The following is a 22,333-nucleotide window of genomic DNA, read 5'->3' on the forward strand; positions in this document are numbered from 1 at the left end:
ATTATGTGTGGCTGATTTTTTTACAAAATGTAGATCAAGAACTTGTAGTGTGAGATGATGAATACTCATATGCTGATGCTAATGAAGAACACGCTCCCAAATGCACATGGACGTGCTCGCAAGCCAAGAAGGGCTTCCCACTTTCTTCCCTCTTTTGAAAGTTTCGGCATGAGAAAGATGGTTCACTCTTAATGTGAAATGTAATTGTGGGCTTGCTTTAATATATAAAATTGGACATACTCATCACTTTTCACAAAAGTTTCCTCCATAAATATTGCATGAGATTATATAGCCTTATCTATCTTTTTCTCCGCCTCTTTCGATATACCATGCCTCCATTTTTTGATTCTTCTGCAATGCAGATTGACAGAAGCCCACTATTATGTCCTGGCAGTTGAAGGGAGGCAAACCTCTAGTATTAAGAAATCAATGAAAGGATAACTTTTGAATCCAAACAAGCAAAACAACTAGTTTATTTGACTTTAAATTTTTTCCCAAAAATGAAATTTAAAATTTAGCGGACGGTCAAAACCATATCATGTAGCATATCTACGGAAAGAGCTCGGCATGTATATTATAGATCTATAATCTCCACTCAAATTGGACATCATACGAATGAGTTATGAAAGGCCAAAAATCATTAAGTTGTCCACCTCGTTTTTGTGGGGGGAAAGTGCATCCTTTGACCACTCTTACACCTCTCTTACACACCCACCATTCTTGCACACATCTCATGCATCTATTTTCCAAAATGTTAATCACCTTCATAATCTCATGGCAAATAAAGAGGCCCTCCAAGACCCCATCCTCTTCCTAATGCTTGGTCACTCTTCTTTTTGTGGTTTTCAAATAGCTATGTAAGGATCGTGATCTAACAATTAGCAACTAGGTATTATCTCTAAATTGATGTTATTAAATGTTATATGTATATGTATAGAATATGGGTTGTCGTACTAACAAATGTGTGGAGATTTTCTTGTTTTGGAGACTAACAAATCCGTCAAAAAATACACATATACAAGACTCAACTCACATGGCTTGATTATCAGTGTGGTTACTACGTCTTTCTTTAGAAAAAAACCTTTAGATGTTTTCACAAGGCTATATCTAAGATATTTTCCAACAAGCAAGAATATCATTAGACACTTTTAGAAGACATAATCTCCCTACTTTTTTACCTATGTTATAAGGTGCAAAATCCATTGTCTCTGACGTCATGGCTTGTGCTTATTTTGATTGGAATATTTACTTAGATGACTTAGTACATGAGCTCAATCCATTTGGAATGATCGCCAACATTTCATACATATTTCAACACTCCAGTCTACTCCAATTTGATATCACGCAAGTAATTTATGTTCTATTCTTTTTATGCCTTCTCTAGTTCATTGGTCACGTGCACACATATTTTTCATTTAGGTAGTGTGTAAATGCTCATCCTAGTGTAGATTTGCCGATCTAGGCAACACTAGTTGTACATACAGATCCATAGATTCTCCAATTGTGGTAGCATGTCTCATCAAAGTAGATTCATCGATTGAGACGACATCGATCACAAAATCATGTTGTAGTGATTGGCCACCACTATGATTGGTATGATTTTGTTAACCCAAGTTTTTAAATTAAAACTTATTGGGATTTGAACTTATATTTAAAATTGATAAATGATGATTTCCCATTGCAATGGTGCTCACAAAATTTGACTTGAGTGTTATGAACATTGATGATGAGTGCGACCAATGATATCCTGATTCATCAGGGTATATGATATACTACTTATTCTAGTGATATCGGACATTAGAATTGGTACTATGTGGATGATGGCACGCATAAGCAATGTTGTTTAAGTTTATGTCATATTTCTGCCCCAAAATACTAACCAAAACAAAAGTGGTTCCTTAGTACGTTGCCAGTCGCTATGCTACATACTCTTTGACTTGGTCGAGTAGTGAGAGTGCAGGCTGATCAAGCACATAGTGTGAAAGTCAAACTAAGACACATTGAGGGTACATCTAGTGTTATCAACAAAAGTGGTTCCTCAGTACGTTGCTAGTCACTATGCTACACACTCTTTGACTAGTTTTACTCAGTTAGATCATGTGAGACCTAAATTTCATCTATACGATAGGGATATGATAGTTTTCTTCATTGATTGTTGTATAAGCGTAGAAAGGGGTATCATATTCCCTACCATGGGTTTTATCAAAGTTGTTCACTCACAGGTGACGTACCATTTTGTATATAGAGTGAATCTCTCAGGAAACAATCTCGACCTCAAGCTTGTGAGAGTAGCATCGGGGCACCTGGGATTAGGAAGGGAATGGGGTCCAAGGGGGCCTCTTTATTTTCCATGGGATTAAAAAGGAGATTATGGAAGGGGCAAATGGGTCGATGCCATGTGTACTGAAATGGTGGGTATGGCAGGGCCTAAAAGTAAGTGGTAAAACTTGTACTCTCTTATAAAATATAAAGAGAAAATATCTTTTAAATTAAAAAAAACTAAAATTTTCTCAAAATAGTTGAGTAAAGATCAATCTTTTCTCTCTATACTAGCTGCTAGTTTCTCTCCCCTCTCTCCTAAAAGGGGGTCCCTCCAAAAACATGATGATCATTCCCTCCCTCTCTCTCTCTATTGTACCATCTCTCACTTCTCTTCACTTCACCTTGTTTCTATTTCCTTTCTTTTAGTTTTCCCTCCCAAAAGCTCTGTAGCAGAAGTTTGAACCTCCTTTCCCTCCTCAAGCTTACTGCATTCTTGAGGGCTGCATTCTCCTCAAGCTGAAGTTATCCATTTGGGCTTCACTAAACACCTCTACCTAAAGCTGAAGTGTATAGCATATCCTTCTGCTACATCATCCCTCTTTCTTTCCTCTCAACAGATTTATTGCTCCTTCTCCATTAATCTCTCTAGATAGGATCTACTTCCCTCTCAAGCTTTGCACCATTATCTTCCACATTAAGCCAACAAGCAAGTGGAGCAGCATAGCAGTAAGTGGCATCCTTCACCTTTGTGTACCATCAAGAATCTTGCTCTTTATACAGCTGAGAACATGGATGTACAATGTATAATCATAAGTGTTTGTGTGTAGGTTGTACCACTATTTCCCATGGCATCATCAGGTACTCGGTGACCTAGGAGTGTCATTCACTCCATTTCATGCAGCAATGTACAAGACAACAATGGATATTGGGTGACAATGGAGTTAAAATGAATGATGTGGCTGACAATGCAGTCCAGTTCAAGAGGTGCACACAAGGTCTTATGGAGACACATGGCTTCTTGAGCGCACCATTGGAAGGGAAGAATCATGGAGTTCAAGCAAACACAAGATGGCAAGAGGCTTGCGAAGATGCAGCATGTGTATGTTGCTTCACAACTGAAGCTAGAGATAGTAGTGGCTCCATCGAGGTTTTTTGCAAATTGTCATTTTACTCCTCTTTCAAGTTTTTCGGTTATCTATTTAGTATTTTTGCCTTGTGTGCTGCTTTTGATGGCTGTAAGATTTCCATTTTTGTTTGTTCATGTTTACAGATGTTTTTCCATCCGATTTGGTAGAGTGGGAGCCAATAGAGTCCTTCATAGGAGCTTTTGAGGCCATCCACACTGAGCTTGGTAAGTTGCTCTATGCTGGTTATCAGTCCTTTGAGCTTGCCTCATGTGACAATTTTTTTTTTATAATCATACTTATGTCACACCTAGGTGAAATGGATATGGTAATCTATCTCTGTTTCACTCACCAACCTTGGAGAGTTTGAAATGGCCTAAGCCAGACAGTACCTTGATCGCAACAACCAAAAGGAGAATCAAGGTGGATGTGCAAGCATCAATGAAGTGCACCTATGGTTTCCATAAAGCCTCGGTAACATGGTTGATGTCTCTTCATGTGTTTGTGTTTATATTTCGACATCAGAGTGTTCACAAGACACCAACAATGTGGACTTGCAAAGGGGGAAGTGCGATCAATGGGTTTCTTGCATTTGGATGGGAAACTAAGGTTGTCAACCACCAGGGAGATAGAAGCGAGTGATCTGTAGTTGCTGACAAGGGGGTGTTCAAATACCATATTGCGAAGAAAAGCTTGTCAATGGTCTTTCCCTATAGAAGATGGAAGCTGAAAATGAGCTAATGGGAGGCACTATACTCAGTGGTTGCTACTAGAGAATTAGTTGACCTGCAAATACATCTCCACGGTGATGCAGTGCAACACATTATAGTGAACAATGATTGGCATCTCAATCACCTCTGTGAGTATCTTAATCTTAGATATACCTTGCCCAAGCAATATCTCTTTGTAATCATTAAAAAGATTGTTCGCTCCAGAAAAGAGAAGAGACTTTTGTGTGAGAACGTTCTGTTTCCGCTCATTTCTATGCATACTTGTTTATTCTCAACTTGTTCAAGTTGTCGATTGAAACATGCAATTTATTTGATGTGGAGCACAAATGTTCTTAATGTTGGTGTCTTTCAATGCTTTGTCGTGTGATTTTGTTTAAAATTAAAGTTTTAAGTTATTTTGACATTAATTTAAGTGTTTTTTAAAAAGTGACTTTGGGTATATAAGTGACTTTCTAGTTTTTAAACTTCATTTCTCACATTCACAAAACTCTAGCTCTAAGATCTCTTTGCATCTTCTTCGCGAAAAACGAACCCATGGCAACGTCTACTATGCACTTCTCACAAAATTAGAAAAGGTAAGACTTGCAAATCGAGCACATGAACTACTCAGTGTGTTCAAGGAAACAATTGACATGCAAGCCACTACCAACCTTCATGTAGAGTCATTCAAAACCTTTCTTGACATATGGCGTAGCACATGGAGGAATATTCCATAATCTTTGAGGGATCTGACACGGCGTTGTCGTGCAGTGACACGTACATAGTGGGAACGCATGCTACAAGATCTATCTTGTATTTTTTTAGATACATAATTATATTTCCTTTAGTGTACATATGCATATTTAAGTATAATAATAAGCCTTCTATCTGATCCTATTATTTTTCTCAAGGGTAACATATCCTTACTTTACCATCAGAAAATACTATGGGAAAAGCATCAATAGCTCCGCCTCTTTAACTTGGGGCAAAAAGCATTGATTCTTTATTTCTACTATTTCATTATCATCTCACACCCTAACTAGATCCTATATCTAGGGTAAAATCCAATATATATATATTCTATGTATTTTTTATACTTTTCTTATATTTCTTTTTAAATAGCTACTAGAAGAGAATCAAATCCTAGTAGGACACTAGGTGACATGATTTCAAAGATACACTTATTTTAATGCATTATTGCAAGCATGATTACAAAACTTTGTCAAGGAACAATGTCATGCTTTCATATGGCATGAGGTGTCCTTTGGAATTAAATGAAATTCTAGGCTAAGGAGACCACATGAAGACTTTGCTGCCATAAATGGACCCTATTTCGATGAATTTTTTACACAAGGTTCCAATCCGAATTGGAAAACGATTTTAAAATGAAAATCGTAGCTAATGAGCTGAAGTTTTTGCCCATATTTTTATTTGTTTGTTTGGAGCCACGGTTGAGGAGATATGATCAAAATACTGGACCCCAGTCTGCCCACATCATGCAGGGACAGCTCATTTCCAACTTTTCCAATTCCTGTTCACACTGGCTCCTCTCTTCTTGTGTAAACCCTTGGGGGTTCCCTTCACCTATAAAAGGGGACCTCTTCTTCCTTGGAAGGAACTCAAGCATTCAAGCCATTGATGAGAGGAATTCTTGAGGGAGTGAGTAGTAATGCCTAATTGTACTTAGCCCCATTAACATAAGCCCAAGTTTACACTTTCTCCTAGAGGAAGACTAGCCATTCTTGTACGCTATCCTTGGAAGATTACCTCTAATCAAAGAAGGTGTTGTACTTGGCATATCAATCAACATTGAATTCTCCCCTCTTCTTCTCTCTCCCATCAATAATGGTGCCGAAGGGTTTCAAGTAAGATGTGTTCTACATTGATGTTTTCTTGATTTCTTGTTGTTTTCATTTTCATCTCTAATCCAACATATATATATATATGTATCTAATCTCATCTTCTTAACCAAACCTATCTCTCTCATTCTTAGTAATTCATCCTCTCTAGGTTCTCTTTGCTACAGGTACATCTCTCCCCGCAGTATCCTTATTGCCTACGTGCAAGAATAGGGCTTGGGAGGGAAACTTCTCATCTCTTCACTTCTCTCATATCTACATTTCTCACGTACTATCCTAGATGAATAACCCACATGATGATCATTTCTATCTCTTTCACTCTGTACGATATATTAGAATTAACGTATGGATTAGCCGAAAAATACACTTTCAACAACGTATAGTGTTTCTCTTTGGCCCAGAAAGGCTTAATGAAATACTTCTATCACCGGATCCCATCATACTACCTCTCATAGACTATAACTTTTCTTTTGACGTAAGCGTAGTTATCTTGCTATGAACCAAGAGGATTTGTACACACAATTAATCCCAATCACTAGACAAAATATATATATTATGGTAAGCACAAAACTACAATTCCAAAGAACAATTCGTAGCCTATTTGGTCAGTCAAGATTGGATGCCATTAACTCATCTATTAACCCTTTCATATTACCCATGATACGATATGACCATAGCCTTAATGTTTTCATTTTCGTATTGTTTTGACATTCTCTTTTGTGTTCTTTCTTTGTGTGTGTGAGCGCAAGAGAGAAAGAGTGAATCTTCTTTGATTGCACTTCTTTCCAAATCCTAGTCTTCATGGCATCTATGGTTTAACTCCTTCATATAGTTTTTGTTGAGTTCTCTCACAAACTCTCACAGCCATAAGCCCGGTGCTTTCCTGGCAAGACCGCAAATTTCTCGACATATTTTTGGTGAACCCGACGCAAATCTGCTAGGGTGAGAGTTTGTGGGTAACCATGGGTGATCATGTTGAGCAACAGGGTATGCATTTTGACCTAGCAACAATGCAAATGTTTCAAGCATTTGCAATGTTCATGCAACAACAACATGCTACTGAAAGAAGGGAGATTTCAGCAACGAAGGCCATACAAGCGGTCGTCAACAGAATAGATCAGTTCAATGGCAAAGATGTAACCAAGTACTTACGCGAGTATGTGAAGGATATGGAGCTGCATTGCGTGTCAGAAGGTGAGATGATTCAAAGCTTTGAGCTAGTTGTTGCTCCAGAAATTAGGGAGCATGTTAGGGCAATTAAAGATGGGCATGGGAGAAATTGGGAAGAACTCAAAGTAGCTTTAAACGAGGAATATTTCATGGAGGACTCGGAGAGAGTGACCAAAAGGACATTCTTAGAATGGGTAGTCAAGACAAAGCAAGGACTATCAATAACAAAGCTACTTAGGGAATTTGAGCGGCGCTATGCACAACTCACTAGGACAGAAAGGGACACACTAGATGCAGAGAAGACAGATCTTTTCTTACAAGCTGCAGGTAAAGAGTTTCAAGAAAATTTGGAGCTTCTTCTTGAAGATAAAGATGCTGAGCAAGGACTAAAGACCGACTGGAATGAGGTTGAAGGTGCTGTCTCACTGCTTGCCAAACGACAAAGAAGAAGGGACAAGATGGTAGTAAACACTACAAGTCCTTCCACCTCAACTTCTGACAAAATGGTAAAGCCTAATTTTATCGCTCCTAAGTTTGATGAGTCCATGCTAGATGATCTTGTGAAGGGAATGTGTGACTTGAAGGTGAAGTTTGCAAAGCTTGAAGAAAAAGGCCAACCATCAGGGCCACTTCCTAGGCAAAGACAACAGCCCAAAGAAGGGTTTGTTAATAGATGTATTTGGTGTGATAGTACAGACCATGTAAGAAGGGATTGTGATGATTTTAGTGATGCTTTGTCAAAAGATGTTGTCTTTTTTAAGGATGGTAAAATCCACTTAAGAGAGACAGGTCTACCCTTGAGAACTAACTTTGGGAAGGGGGGAATGCAAACCTTAGTTGAAGATATGGCAACCAAGCATGCCACCTCTTCAGTTGAGGTAGCTACTTATGGAGTAAAAATTGAACATTTTTGTGATGAAGAGGTGAGTGACCATCATGGTCAAATTTGGCCAAATGTCATGCAATTAGCTAAAAAGGGAAAGCTTACAAAAGAGATTCTACATGAAGCAAGTGATTGCATACGTCTAGAAACAGGATGGAATGATCCAGTGGACTCATTGTCAGTGCATGCCTACATTACAAAATGCCAACAAAATGAGGCAATTGTAGAAGAGAAGCGCAGACGTGAGAATGCTGATGAAGGACTATCAAAAAGAGCTTCTAGAAGTGGCGGAAGAAGCGACTCAATTCCTTCTCAAACACCCTCAACACAAGGAGCATCGCCACCTGAAGTACTCATGGAGGAGTCTACAACAGGAAAGAAGAAAGGGCCAACGAAAGGTAAGACAAAAGGCCTAACTTATAAACTACAATCTGATATTGAGGTTGCTACAGATTTAAAGAAAGTCTTGGAGGAAAGGATCTTGAATAGCAAGATTGAGTTTACTCTGGTAGAAGTTCTTGGCATTGCAAAGCGTGAATTCCATGAGGAGATCATTGACATCATCAAGAGAAAGAGGCAAACCCTTGCTGAAGTTTCTCGTCCACAGGTTGAAGGGGAAACCTCAAAGACACAAGGGATGCAACTGCAAAATAAGGAGAATGATGGAGCTGTGGTAGGATGCTACCAATCTAGTGGGAGAGTGAAGCAAGTGTATTTCTCAAATGATGATGAAGAAGTTGAAGATATTCCTAGGAGTTACTATTCACGAAGTCATTGGGCAAGGGCTACTACAGAAACTTTGGTCAAGGTAGGTGATCTTGAAGAGCCATTTGTTGCCTTGATTGACCATGGTTCAGAAATAAACATAATGTCAAAGAGTCTCTACAACAAGTGCAAATGGCCGATGGACACAGATCATGGCTGGATGGTAAAAGTGGCAAACAATTCATCCAGTGAATTGTATGCAGCATGTCCAGGTGTGAAGGTAACAATAGGTGATGTAAAGATTGACCAAAACTTCTTTGTACAGGATACATCTTCATATCATCTCATCCTTGGACAACCCTACATTGTGGGAGTTCGAATGAAAACAAAGGTAATGGAGGATGGTTCAGCATATGCTAGAATACGTAGCAAAGATGGTAAACGAGCTGTCCAATTTCTCACAGTCTGTGTAAACCATGAAAGAAATCGTGACAACCTCAGAGAACATCCTCTACCAAAGGTAAGCAAAGAGTTTCATGATCATAGAGAAATGATGGGTTTTGGCCAAGTACCATTGTAAAGCGGGATTGCAGTGGTACAGAAAGAAAAAGGGTCTCGCTTGATCCAAAAATAGGTGAAACTTTCTCGATGAGCTCCTTGGTAACAAGGAATGGATCAGTATGTTTTACAAAACTTGAAGATTTGAAGAGACATGAGAGGCAATATGTGCATAATGTACAAATAGGCATGAAAAAGAGTGGGTTGTTAAAGCCTACTGAAAATGTTTTGGGTTTGTGTGAACAAGTTTCTTTTGTAGATACTATGGGTGAGCTTGATGCTATAATGAGGTCTAGTTTGCATCTTGAAAATGAAGTTGTGGAAGTTTGCTCTATGGAAATGTATCAAGTAATAGAAGCCTTTAAAGAAAGCCAAACAGTTGGCCCAGAAGTCCATGTTGAAACTAAATACAAGAGTGTAGCAAAGAAGATGAAACCAGTAGCTTCACCCTTACCACCCAACAACAGGGAAAAGATTGAACAGGCTTCTTTACAACCAAGTTTGCGGAATCCTAAAAAGATCGGGCATACCTTCACAAAGGAGTCCTTTCAAGAGTTGCAGATTGGTTGCGAGGAGTTTCTAACACAGGAGGAGACAAAGTGCTTCAAAGAAATGCTTTCAAAGCATGGTAAGGCTTTTGCATTTGAGCCACATGAGATAGGATGTGTTGATCCTTATATTGTAGCTCCTATGGTAATTTTCACAATACCTCATGTGCCTTGGAATCTGCGGCCTATTCCGGTTCCAAAGGCTCATTTGCCAAAGTTAGTAGAGCTACTGAATGAGAAAATCAAAATGGGAATCTTGGAGCCTTCTTGTGCTCCATACTCAAACAGGTGGTTCACAGTTCCAAAGAAGAATGGTTCTCTACGCTTCATCCAAGATATGCAACCAGTGAACAAGGTGACAATAAGAAATGTAGGTACAGGTCCAATTGTGGATGAATTTGCAGAGGCGTTTGCAGGGAGGGCAATCTACTCAATGGGGGATCTCTACTCAGGGTATGATCAATTTCAGCTTGCAATCGAAAGCAGAGACTTGACAACCATGAGGACACCTTTGGGTTTGGTAAGGATGTGTACCTTGCCATAGGGAGCAACCAACTCAGTTGCACATATGATGAATGGGATGAATAAGGTCTTACGTGACTTTATTCCTCAAATCACAATGCCTTTCATTGATGATTTGCCTATCAAAGGATGTGAAGAAAGTGACAAAGATGAAGCTTTGGATCTCAAGGGATGTCGCAGGTTTGTGGTAAATCACATAAATGATTGTGATAAAATTTTGTCTAGGTTGGAAGAAGTGAATCTTACATTGTCAGGGAAAAAGTCTATGTTTGGTGTCAAAGAAGTGCTCATTGTGGGGCACATGTGCGGGCCATATGGTAGGAAACCTTGTCCATCAAAGGTAGATGCCATCCAAAGAATGAAAGAAACATGCACTAGCATCACTGAGGTTATAAGGTTTCTGGGAGCATGTGTCTTCTATGCTATTTGGATTCCACATTATGCACATGTAGCTGATCCTCTTTATCAGTTGCTTAGAAAGAATCAAAAGTTTAAATGGACAGAAGCACATGTAAAATCCATGAAAAAGCTAAAGGAGTTACTCCAGTCAGCAACGACTTTGAGAAAGGTAGACTATGAGTGTCAAAGGCCAGTGATTGTGACAGTAGATACCAGTCCTACAGGGATTGGATGCGCAATAGGGCAAGATGACAAAGAAGGACACAGGTATGTGGTAAGATTTGGAGCAAAGGTACTAAGTGCTCGCCAAAGAAACTATCCACAGATAAAGAGAGAGTTATGGAGTATGGTTACAGCCTTGAAAAGTGGGAAAGAGTACCTAATTGGTGCATGTGTGGTTGTTGAAACAGATTGTCTACCACTTCTTGGGATGATTACAAGCTGCTCAACACCATACATTGCTATGTTGCGGTGGACTGCCTACATTAAGTCCTTAAATCCCGAGTTTAAGCACATTGCAGGTAAAGACAATACAGTGGCAGATATGCTATCAAGGGCAAGGTATGAAGATGAGTCACAAATAATTTATGAGGGAGATGATGTAGGTACAAAGTTCTATTCTATCTCTCATGTCAAAGGTAGCAATGTCTACATGACTAATTCACTTGAATTGTTCTTGAAAGATCTTTATGAAGGTGATTGGCTTTCTATTGGAAGCTACTTGAGTACTCTAACAAAACAGGATGATTGGTCTAAACAAGAATTCAAGAGGATACGCAGGAAAGCATATGGGTCCTTTTTGAGGGATGGTTACTTGTGGAAGCATCCTAAACAAAAGGGTGCTACACCACAACGGGTTATATGTAAAAAAGAGACTCAAGTAAAGCTCATGCAGGGGTGTGTGGGCAACCTTCTCCAAGTTGAAAGAAAAATATTGATGGAAGGGTATGTATAAAGATGTATCTCAGTTTGTAGAGTCATGTGTAACTTGTCAAATGTATTCAAATGTTCGACATCGTGATGGATTGCACCCTACATATCCACTAGCCATGCACTATAAATGGGTTGTGGATCTAGTCACGATGCCTTTAGGACTCTGGCAGATGAGATACTTGGTTCTTGCACGAGAGGACCTAACTAACCAGGTTGAAGGAAGAGCATTAAGAGGTAAGACCACAGAAGCTGTGTGCAAATTCCTTTTTGATGAGGTGATTTGCCGTTATGGTTGTGTGGGAAAAATCACTGCAGATCGAGGTGAACTGGATGCCGAAGAAGCAAGGGAGTTCTTTTCTAGATTAGGGATCAAGCTTTCTCTTACTACAGCTTTCAACCATGAAGGCAATGGAAAGAGTGAAAGAGGACATCCTCCTATCATCAAAGCTTTGGCCAAAGCTTGCGAAGGAAGAGTTGGTGAGTGGCCAAAATTGTTACCATATTCTTTATGGGCTGATCGTACAACACATAGCTCAGTAACTGGCTACATACCTGCGGAGCTAATGCATGGTCAAAAGCCAGTGATGCCTATTGAGGATACAATTCCCACATGGAATGTACTACCTTGGCAAGAGGGGCTTAGTAGGGAAGATCTCCTTGCACTACGTATAAGGCAGCTAGAGAGAAGACCTGGAGACATTGAAGCTGCAAAAGAACGACTCAAAAATGCAAGGTTGAAAAACAAGGACTATTTTGATAAGCGACATCGACTCAAGAGCAAAGCAATTGACAAAGGTGACTGGGTTTTAGTGTATGATAGTAGCCTTGATAACCAGCACACAGTCATGCGTAAGTTCTCAAAAAGATGGTTTGGACCGTATGTTGTAAAGCATGTGCATGAAAATGCTACTTACAGCTTGTCTGAACTAGATGGCACAGAAGTAAAGATTCCCATTGCAGGAAAAAGGATTAAAATGTTTAAGAGAAGAGGAGACAATGATCTAGAAGATATGGATGAGGAAGAAGAGAAAAACACAGGTGAAGATCAAAGTGAACATGAAGCTCTGGAATCATCCAGTGAAGAAGAAGACAAGGAAGATGTACAAGCGGTCTAATATTACAAAGAGACAATGTGGCACATACCGGAGGATGTGCAGGTTTAGAGGGGGTGGATGTCGTGCAGTGACACGTACATAGTGGGAACGCATGTTACAAGATCTATCTTGTATTTTTTTAGATACATAATTATATTTCCTATAGTGTACATATGCATATTTAAGTATAATAATAAGCCTTCTATCTCATCCTATTATTTTTCTCAAGGGTAACATATCCTTACTTTACCATCAGAAAATACTATGGGAAAAGCATCAATAGCTCCGCCTCTTTAACTTGGGACAAAAAGAATTGATTCTTTATTTCTACTATTTCATTATCATCTCACACCCTAGTTAGATCCTATATCTAGGGTAAACTCCAATATATATATATTCTATGTATTTTTTTACTTTTCTTATATTTCTTTTTAAATAGCTACTAGGAGAGAATCAAATCCTAGTGGGACACTAGGTGGCATGATTTCAAAGATACACTTATTTTAATGCATTATTGCAAGCATGATTACAAAACTTTGTCAAGAAGCAATGTCATGCTTTCATATGGCATGAGGTGTCCTTTGGAATTAAATGAAAGTCTAGGCTAAGGAGACCACATGAAGACTTTTGCTGCCATAAATGGACCCTATTTTGATGAATTTTTTACACAAGGTTCCAATCCGAATTGGAAAACGATTTTAAAATGAAAATCGTAGCTAATGAGCTGAAGTTTTTGCCCATATTTTTATTTGTTTGTTTGGAGCCACGGTTGAGGAGATATGATCAAAATACTGGACCCCAGTCTGCCCACATCATGCAGGGACAGCTCATTTCCAACTTTTCCAATTCTTGTTCACACTAGCTCCTCTCTTCTTGTGTAAACCCTTGGGGGTTCCCTTCACCTATAAAAGGGGACCTCTTCTTCCTTGGAAGGAACTCAAGCATTCAAGCCATTGATGAGAGGAATTCTTGAGGGAGTGAGTAGTAATGCCTAATTGTACTTAGCCCCATTAACATAAGCCCAAGCCTACACTTTCTCCTAGAGGAAGACTAGCCATTCTTGTACGCTATCCTTGGAAGATTACCTCTAATCAAAGAAGGTGTTGTACTTGGAGTATCAATCAACATTGAATTCTCCCCTCTTCTTCTCTCTCCCATCAATAATGGTGCCGAAGGGTTTCAAGTAAGATGTGTTCTACATTGATGTTTTCTTGATTTCTTGTTGTTTTCATTTTCATCTCTAATCCAACATATATATATATATGTATCTAATCTCATCTCCTTAACCAAACCTATCTCTCTCATTCTTAGTAATTCATCCTCTCTAGGTTCTCTTTGCTACAGGTACATCTCTCCCCGCAGTATCCTTATTGCCTACGTGCAAGAATAGGGCTTCAGTGGGAGGGAAACTTCTCATCTCTTCACTTCTCTCATATCTACATTTCTCACATACTATCCTAGATGAATAACCCACATGATGATCATTTCTATCGCTTTCACTCTGTACGATCTATTAGAATTAACGTATGGATTAGCCGAAAAATACACTTTCAACAACGTATAGTGTTTCTCTTTGGCCCAGAAAGGCTTAATGAAATACTTTTATCACCGGATCCCATCATACTACCTCTCATAGACTATAAATTTTCTTTTGACGTAAGCGTAGTTATCTTGCTATGAACCAAGAGGATTTGTACACACAATTAATCCCAATCACTAGACAAAATATATATATTATGGTAAGCACAAAACTACAATTCCAAAGAACAATTCGTAGCCTATTTGGTCAGTCAAGATTGGATGCCATTAACTCATCTATTAACCCTTTCATGTTACCCATGATACGATATGACCATAGCCTTGATGTTTTCATTTTCGTATTGTTTTGACATTCTCTTTTGTGTTCTTTCTTTGTGTGTGTGAGCGCAAGAGAGAAAGAGTGAATCTTCTTTGATTGCACTTCTTTCCAAACCCTAGTCTTCATGGCATCTATGGTTTAACTCCTTCATATAGTTTTTGTTGAGTTCTCTCACAAACTCTCACAGCCATAAGCCCGGTGCTTTCCTGGCAAGACCGCAAATTTCTCGACAGCGTGGTTGTCAGTGGATTTCTTGAAGCATCTCTATGTGGCTGACAAAAGCTTCCGGTTTTGCTTATTGAGGTTTATTAAAGGCCTCACAGAACGAGACTACAAGATAGAGGATGAGCATGATCTCATGGATTTGGGCATGGGGTGTATAGGCACCCAATTTATTTCATGGGACATGGTTCTAGCATTACTTGTGCTTGAGGGCATGGACAAGGGAAAATCAAAGGAAAAGGTCAACCAAAGCCCTCCTGTGACCATTGTGGAGGAATCAAATGAAGTTATTGAAGAGATAGATGAGCAGGCCGAAGCATCTATGACACTCGTACTCTTGCAAGATCCCAGCTCCACTGAGGAGGAAGATCCAATGATAAAGGGAGATGAGGTGCTGGAAGAGGTCCCGGACCTCCAAATTCTCACTTTGCATCCAGTGGTGGTGGATGCTTGTCAGTTGACAACATTGCCAAAATGTTAGTACTCAGAGAAGATGAGTCGTCTGCAGTGCTTGCTATCTATGCGAGCATCAAGGATCTCAGTGGAAAGGAAGAAAAAGTCAATTTTTAAATTGACTTCGAAGACCAGAATCTCCTAGCAAGCTTTTGGTTCCTCCCTAGTGAAAACGAACAATAGTTGGTGCAAACAGTAGCAAGTACACTAGTGGAAATAAAAGCATGTGCCTCTTTCTACAAAGGCATACCGGAGAGCGCATTTCATCCACACAAACCACTGATTGCAATTGGTAGAGATGATTGATCTAGCATTGATCTTACAAAGAAAAATCTTGAAGAGAAGGATGAAGAAACTGAGGTAACAAATCTTAACCTCATAGAATTTCTATTATTCCTTAATACAAGTGTTAATATCAATTAAAATGCATTGCAGATGGCTTATCATGTTGATAAGTTCACAATGCATACTGGAGGTTTTCACAGTGTCTCCATGGATAGGGATATCTCTCTTTGGCACTACCTGAGCCACCAAGGGCCATCAATTCTTAGAGTTTCTCAGACAGAGTTTTCCAAAAATGGTTCTGTAGAGCTACTAAAGTGTAAAGCATTAAGCGGCATACTCGTTGAAGATTCTCTCACCCTAAATGCTCACAGATGTATATTGGTAGACCGAGAGGCAACATTGTATGCCTTTATAGGCAAGCACCCAGGCTCGCTCCTCTCCCACAGTGCCTTGAGCCTAGGTCAAGGGTTGACAAACTCAGAGGAAATTGTAAAATCCCTTGGCATCAAGTCAGCCATTCACTCCATACCAAAGATGTAATTTGTAAAAAAATGAGTCGACCGTGATGTAATATCCAAATCAATAAAGCAGTACCTTTTTCTTACTCATATTGTTCAATAATTTTCATTTTTGCACTTGAGGCACACACATGCACAGAACCTCAAACATGCAGCCACCAAGCGACCGGGGGACACGCCTTGATGATAATTTTGCAAAATGGGGCATACGGGGCGGGGGGGGGGGCAAGAAGATAGCAAAGAATGTACTACAAAAATATAAAACTTTAGTTCAAACATTGATGTTTTTTTACTGCAAAGATAAATTGTTCAACCCACCATGTAATGTGTTATGTGTATCTCTCCCCAGGCATCCGCCATTTGCGCTATGAAACTATTGATTACAAACTTTAAAGTGGATATCTCAAGAGAAGTTATATTTTCCTTTTCAAGCAAGCAAAAAATATCATCTACAGACTGCCACACACGAGCATGCTTAATTCCTAGGCCCGCTGCTTTGTTACCTCTATAGGTGGTAGTGTCAGACACCTTTTTCCACAATTGAAACTCATTGGGACTTTGAGAGTTAGAATAGTCTGAAAGCATATGCTTAGCTTTACTACCACCTATACATATTTTATTAGGACAATCATGTGTACTTCCAAATGCCTTCCTGTGCTTTGATAGCTCTACTACACCCCCATGCAGGCCAACGCTTGATAGAATAGATTCAAGTTCTCTGACACACTCTTTCCTTCTTTCTGCAGGATCCATATTCCAAGCATAAATAATATGGAGCATAAGCAACTTGTCAAGAATTTGTAGACGGGCATGAAGAGTGCATACATGCACATTTGTCAGAGGAATCGGTATGGATCATCCATGTCTCGATAAGGGGGTACACTTTGGTTACAACTGAGGATACCTTGAAACCATTGTAGTAGTGCTTTACCCATTGTTTGTGTAGTGGTCACATCTTTCATAGAATTGATTGCAGCTTTGCCACCCTTACCCTTACCCTTACCCTTACCCTTATCTTTCGCTGAGTTGACTGCAGCTTTTCCATCCTTACTCTTACCCTTGCCCTTAGTTCCTAATGAGAATTTATTGTGAAACAATAAATGCATGGGAAGAGGGTCATTGCACCTTGCTTGCATCCTAACATACACTTGAGATTTTTCAAGTCTCCTGCCAAATGCCACTCCACTTGGACTATACCCAAACTTGAAACCTGCAATCATTGTCCTTCTTGTTGTTGCCGAATGATGTCAATTATTGGGATGTGATTCAAATACCATTTGAGGGACTCATGTGTCTCATGTGGGAGATGAAAAGAATCCAGCCCCACCAAATATTCTTCTTGGATTGAACACCTAAACAGGTGTTTCCCTTCTTGCTGGCATTTAGCTGAACATCGACACCCACCAAGGCTCTGTTCATAAGCGTAATGCTTACCCTTTCAAGCTGTTGACCTTTGACAATATGGAACTCATCAAGCTTCATCACAAATATAAATTTGCCATCACACTCTTCTTGTGTCAACCCATGAAATCTGATCATTGACTTATGGAGCTTCAACAAGTCAACATAGATATTATTGAACTCGTTGTAATGAAAGTATTTCTTAATAGCAAGGCATCCTCCACATATTGAAATCCACCCAACAAGCTGGCAACATCATTATTGGTGCACCTTTTTGCGACACTAACACTATAAGGCCTTGGCAGAAACCTAAACAAAATGTTTGCTTTGTGACCTAGTGGGACAAGTCTATACAAAGCTTTGTAGGCCTTGAAACTTATTCTTGCATTGTTACACACCTCCATCATCTCTCGAGGTGAAAGATGCTCTTTAGCTCATTGAAATATTTCTGGCACAAAAATTTAGCAATGTCAGCATTGGATGGATCATCCAATAGCTCCTCCACCAACTCCTTTGGTTTGATGATATGCTGCAGTAGAGTATGTCCAATCGTTTCAGCATCAAAATCGATTCCCATCATCATCCAAGCCAAGTTCCTACATATTGAAATAATATTACAGCAACCTACAAAAAATGTATGAAATTAGAATCTTGCATTTGTTTTCCTATCGAGTTTGACAGATACGTATCTTTCGAGCTCCACCGCTTGAAGATAACATAGACATCGCATGTCTCTTGCGCTTGTGAATGTGATAGCCCAATGGAATGTGTGTGAGATGATCAATTCACCGGCGCATATTACATGTAGTATGTTACAGCTGAATAACTATCTAGATGATGCTCTTGCTCCATTTTTGATGCTCTGTCTTTTTAATAAGCTTTGACATCTTGTATTTAGCTTCTTTGTATTCTCATTGGCTTCCTCTCTGACTTGCTGAATGTCTTTCACATACTTCTCTTGCAATGATGAATAGGCAGCACATAGATGTTTTCTTGCTTCCCTTTCATTGAAAAAAGGTGAATGTAATCTCTAGCAGTAGCCAAACGGTGTGTCTCTCCCATCTCTAATAAAACACAATAGCTCAGTGACATTACAGAAAGGTGGTGATGCATTGGTCATTGGATCGCCATGGTAAGTATGGCCATCAAGCCATAAGATGATTGCCTTGCATTCATGGTTCCATAGTTGGTCTCCAGCATTGGGATTAAATGTGCCAAGTCGCACAATAGCATACTGCTTCTCTAAATCAACATTTAATCGATATCGTTTTGACTTGTTAGTAATGTCTTGCAGTGGTAGGGGATTGAATGACATTTGTGTAGTTAATCAAGAAAATTAGTGAGAATGTGTAATGGTGATTGCTACAAGCAAGTGAAGGTGGCTATGGAGGAAATAAGTGGAGAGTACTCAGAGATAGGAGAAAAGGATTATGCTTTGGAGGGAAGAAAGAGAGGGAGTGCAGCTCAATCTCCTTTGAATTCAAATTGTTGATCATGACTGTAGAGAGAGAAATGCTGCTGCACACAGAGGTAATGGAGTTTTTCATTGCACTTAGCTGGAACTGGAGTGGGAGAAGCATGAGGGGCGGGGGGAGAGAGAGAGAGAGAGAGAGAGAGAGAGAGAGAGAGAGAGAGAGAGAGAGAGAGAGAGGGAGGGAGTGGGGGATAGAAAGATAATAAAGGAAGAGAGAGTGGGAGAGAGGATAGATCTCCACTTTTTAGAAAGAGGCAGCCAAGAATGTTCCTTAATGATTGGAAGAGGAAGTGACATGAGAGGAAAGGGAGGAAAGAAATAGAGAGAGTTGGCTAACGTTTTAGAGAGAGAATGCAGTGAGAATGTGGAAAATCTGCTTTTTTGGCAGGGAGGCTAGAAAGTGTCTCCTTTAATGAGTTCTAAGTGAGAGAGAGTGTTTTATATGTTACAGAGAGAAGAGGGGTGGGAAAAGGACATTTTAAAATTCATTTACCTACCTCTCTTTTGGATTACTAAATAGAGTATTTTCAAATTCAAAATATGAAAATGGCTTTTCTTAAAAATCTCATCATAGGCCTTTTTGCCCTCTCTTTTAGGCTTGATCAAACTTGGCTTAAGCCTTAAACATTCCCTCAAATTGCCAAATAGAGAAGCCCTCATATACCCCAATCACTTCCTAATGGCTTGTGTGTGTGAAACGGTTTGGTGTTCTTGTTTGTGAGTTTGGACATGGTTTGGTGTTCTTGTACCCACTCTCACAAGAGTGAGGATTGTGTATGCTTGTGTGGCCAGACGGGCAGTCACAAGTTTCACACATTGTTTGCGGACAGTTTCTCTTGTGGGATGTGTTTTGAGCTAGTTTTCTCTCTACTTACGTATATGGTTATGCGCTTTACGCTTGGTTGAGCAATGTCCCAATTTATGCTTGCAAAATTTTTAGATTGTGGAGTTGGTTTTATGCATATGTTAGCATCATTCTTGATGCAATTGATCATGCTTTTGACCACTACACAATGCTTTTGAGCATTGTGTAGTGGTCAAGTTACCTCCCACTCCTGTTGCTAGTTTTTGGCATGGTTTATGGTTGAGGTTGTACTTGAGGTTTTTCTTAGTTTACAGGGGATATTCTGCCAAAATTTTCCCACATTTCTTGCCAAACTTTGGTTCTTAGACATTCACCTATGGTTGCAAATATGTGTGATTGTGTAGAGTCAACTACGGTGACTTTTGAGAGACGACAGTCTCGTTCTTGCCGATACTTGCGCTATTGGAATTGCGGTCACATAGGGCACATTAGACGCCGTTGTTTTAGACGTATGAGACTGTAAATAAAGAGGATGAAAGAGAGCTACACAAGACAAGCACAAAGCACACAGAGATGGAAAGCTTCTTCTTCTTCTCACAGAAAAGAGAGTACAAAATGACTAAGTGCTAAGACTGAAAAGTAGCACATATGTACATGCGGTCACTAAGTGTGAACTCGCTAGAAGCGTACTAGGCTGGCACTATAAGTGTAGTCCAGTTGTAGAATCACTGGCAGAGATCCTCCGTGTTGGTCACCTAACGCGCCAGTGAGTAAATGTCGTAAGCGGCCAAGACCCGTAGTGGATGCCATCTCAAGATGTAGAGCTAGACATCTCAACACTCCCCCTCGAGCTCTGCATGTCGCAGAGTCCAAGCATAGTCCGGAAACGTCGAAGCTTCTCAGCTCCGAGGGCCTTGGTAAAGATATCCGCTATCTGCTCCTTTGTGCTGACGTAGACCAAGTCGATGTCGCCTGCCAACACTCGCTCTCGAACGTAGTGGTAATGGACCTCTATGTGCTTGGTCCTGGCATGGAACACTGGGTTCCTAGCCAACTACATGCTGCTGAGGTTGTCACAATGGATCAAAATCCACCTGCACTCCCAAGTCCTCAAGTAATGTGCGTAGCCAAGCTACCTCGCACGCTGCAACTACTGCACCTCTGTACTCGGCCTTTGTGCTCGATAAAGCAACCGTAGGCTACTTTTTGATGCTCCAAGTAATAGCAGCACTCCCAAAAGAGAACATGAATCCACTCGTAGATCTCCTATCAACAATGCTACCTACCCAATCTGCATCTGCATACCCATACAATGCTAATGGCACATCTGCTGCATAGAACAATGCGTAGTCAAGAGTCCCTTGCACATACCGAAGTGTGCGTCGTACTCCATCCAAATGTGGCTTCCTTGGAAGCTGCATGAACTGACTCTCCAAGCCTACTGTGTAGCTCAAGTCTGGCCTCGTGATAGTCAAGTAGATTAGACTACCCACAATCTTCCTGTACATCTTGACATCCTCAACAACATCACCCTTCTCTGCACTCATCTTTGCATTCACATCCAAGGGAATAGAAATTGGCTTACAATCAGCCATACCATACTTTGACAACATGTCCAAAGAATATTGTCTTTGTGACAGCCATACACCCTCTGGAGTCCTGATCACCTCAATGCCAAGAAAGTAGCGCAACTCGCCCAAATCTTTCATTTCAAACTCCTGTTTGAGAAGACCCTTCACATGGTCAATCTCCATAGCATTGTCACCCACAATAATAAGGTCATCTACATATATGGTAATGACCACAATCCCCACATCACTCTCACGTACATAGAGTGAATGATCAACATGAGCTCTCCTAAACCCAATACTGACAAGATACTTGGCAATCCTGTCATACCATGCTCTAGAGCCCTGCTTCAAACCATACAAAGCTTTGAGAAGTCTGCATACATAATCTGGGTAACCTGGATCGACATAACGAGGTGGCTGATCCTTATACACTTCCTCTTGCAACTCACCATTCAATAAGGCATTCTTTACATCCATTTGATGCATAATCCATCCTCTAGATGCAGCCACTGCTATGACAGCTCTCACAGTCATCATCTTTGCCACTGGAGCAAAGGTCTCCTCATAGTCTATGCCATACGTTTGTGCATAGCCCTTTGCGACCAGCCTTGCCTTTTGACGCTCAATGTTACCATCAGCCTTATGCTTAGTTTTATACACCCATTTACAGCCAATAGCTTTCTTGCCACATGGCAATGGCACCAACTCCCATGTGTCGTTTGCTTCCAATGCAGCCATCTCTTCATTCATTGCATCATCATAATGCACATTTCCAAATGCATCCTCAAAACATGTGGGCTCCACATCCTGTATCACCTTAGCCATGTAGGCTTGGTGATGCGCTAGATACCCATCATAAGTCAATTTCTAAACTGGATTTTTGACTCTGTTAGATCTGCGCGGTCCTGGGTCACTCCTTTGCCCTCTAGCATCTTCTTGTACTTTTCTTACACCAGGTGTCCTTATAGCCGGAATTCCA

Source organism: Adiantum capillus-veneris, chromosome 3 (assembly GCF_014529385.1).
Source record: "Adiantum capillus-veneris isolate H3 chromosome 3, ASM1452938v2, whole genome shotgun sequence".
NCBI lineage: Eukaryota > Viridiplantae > Streptophyta > Polypodiopsida > Polypodiales > Pteridaceae > Adiantum > Adiantum capillus-veneris.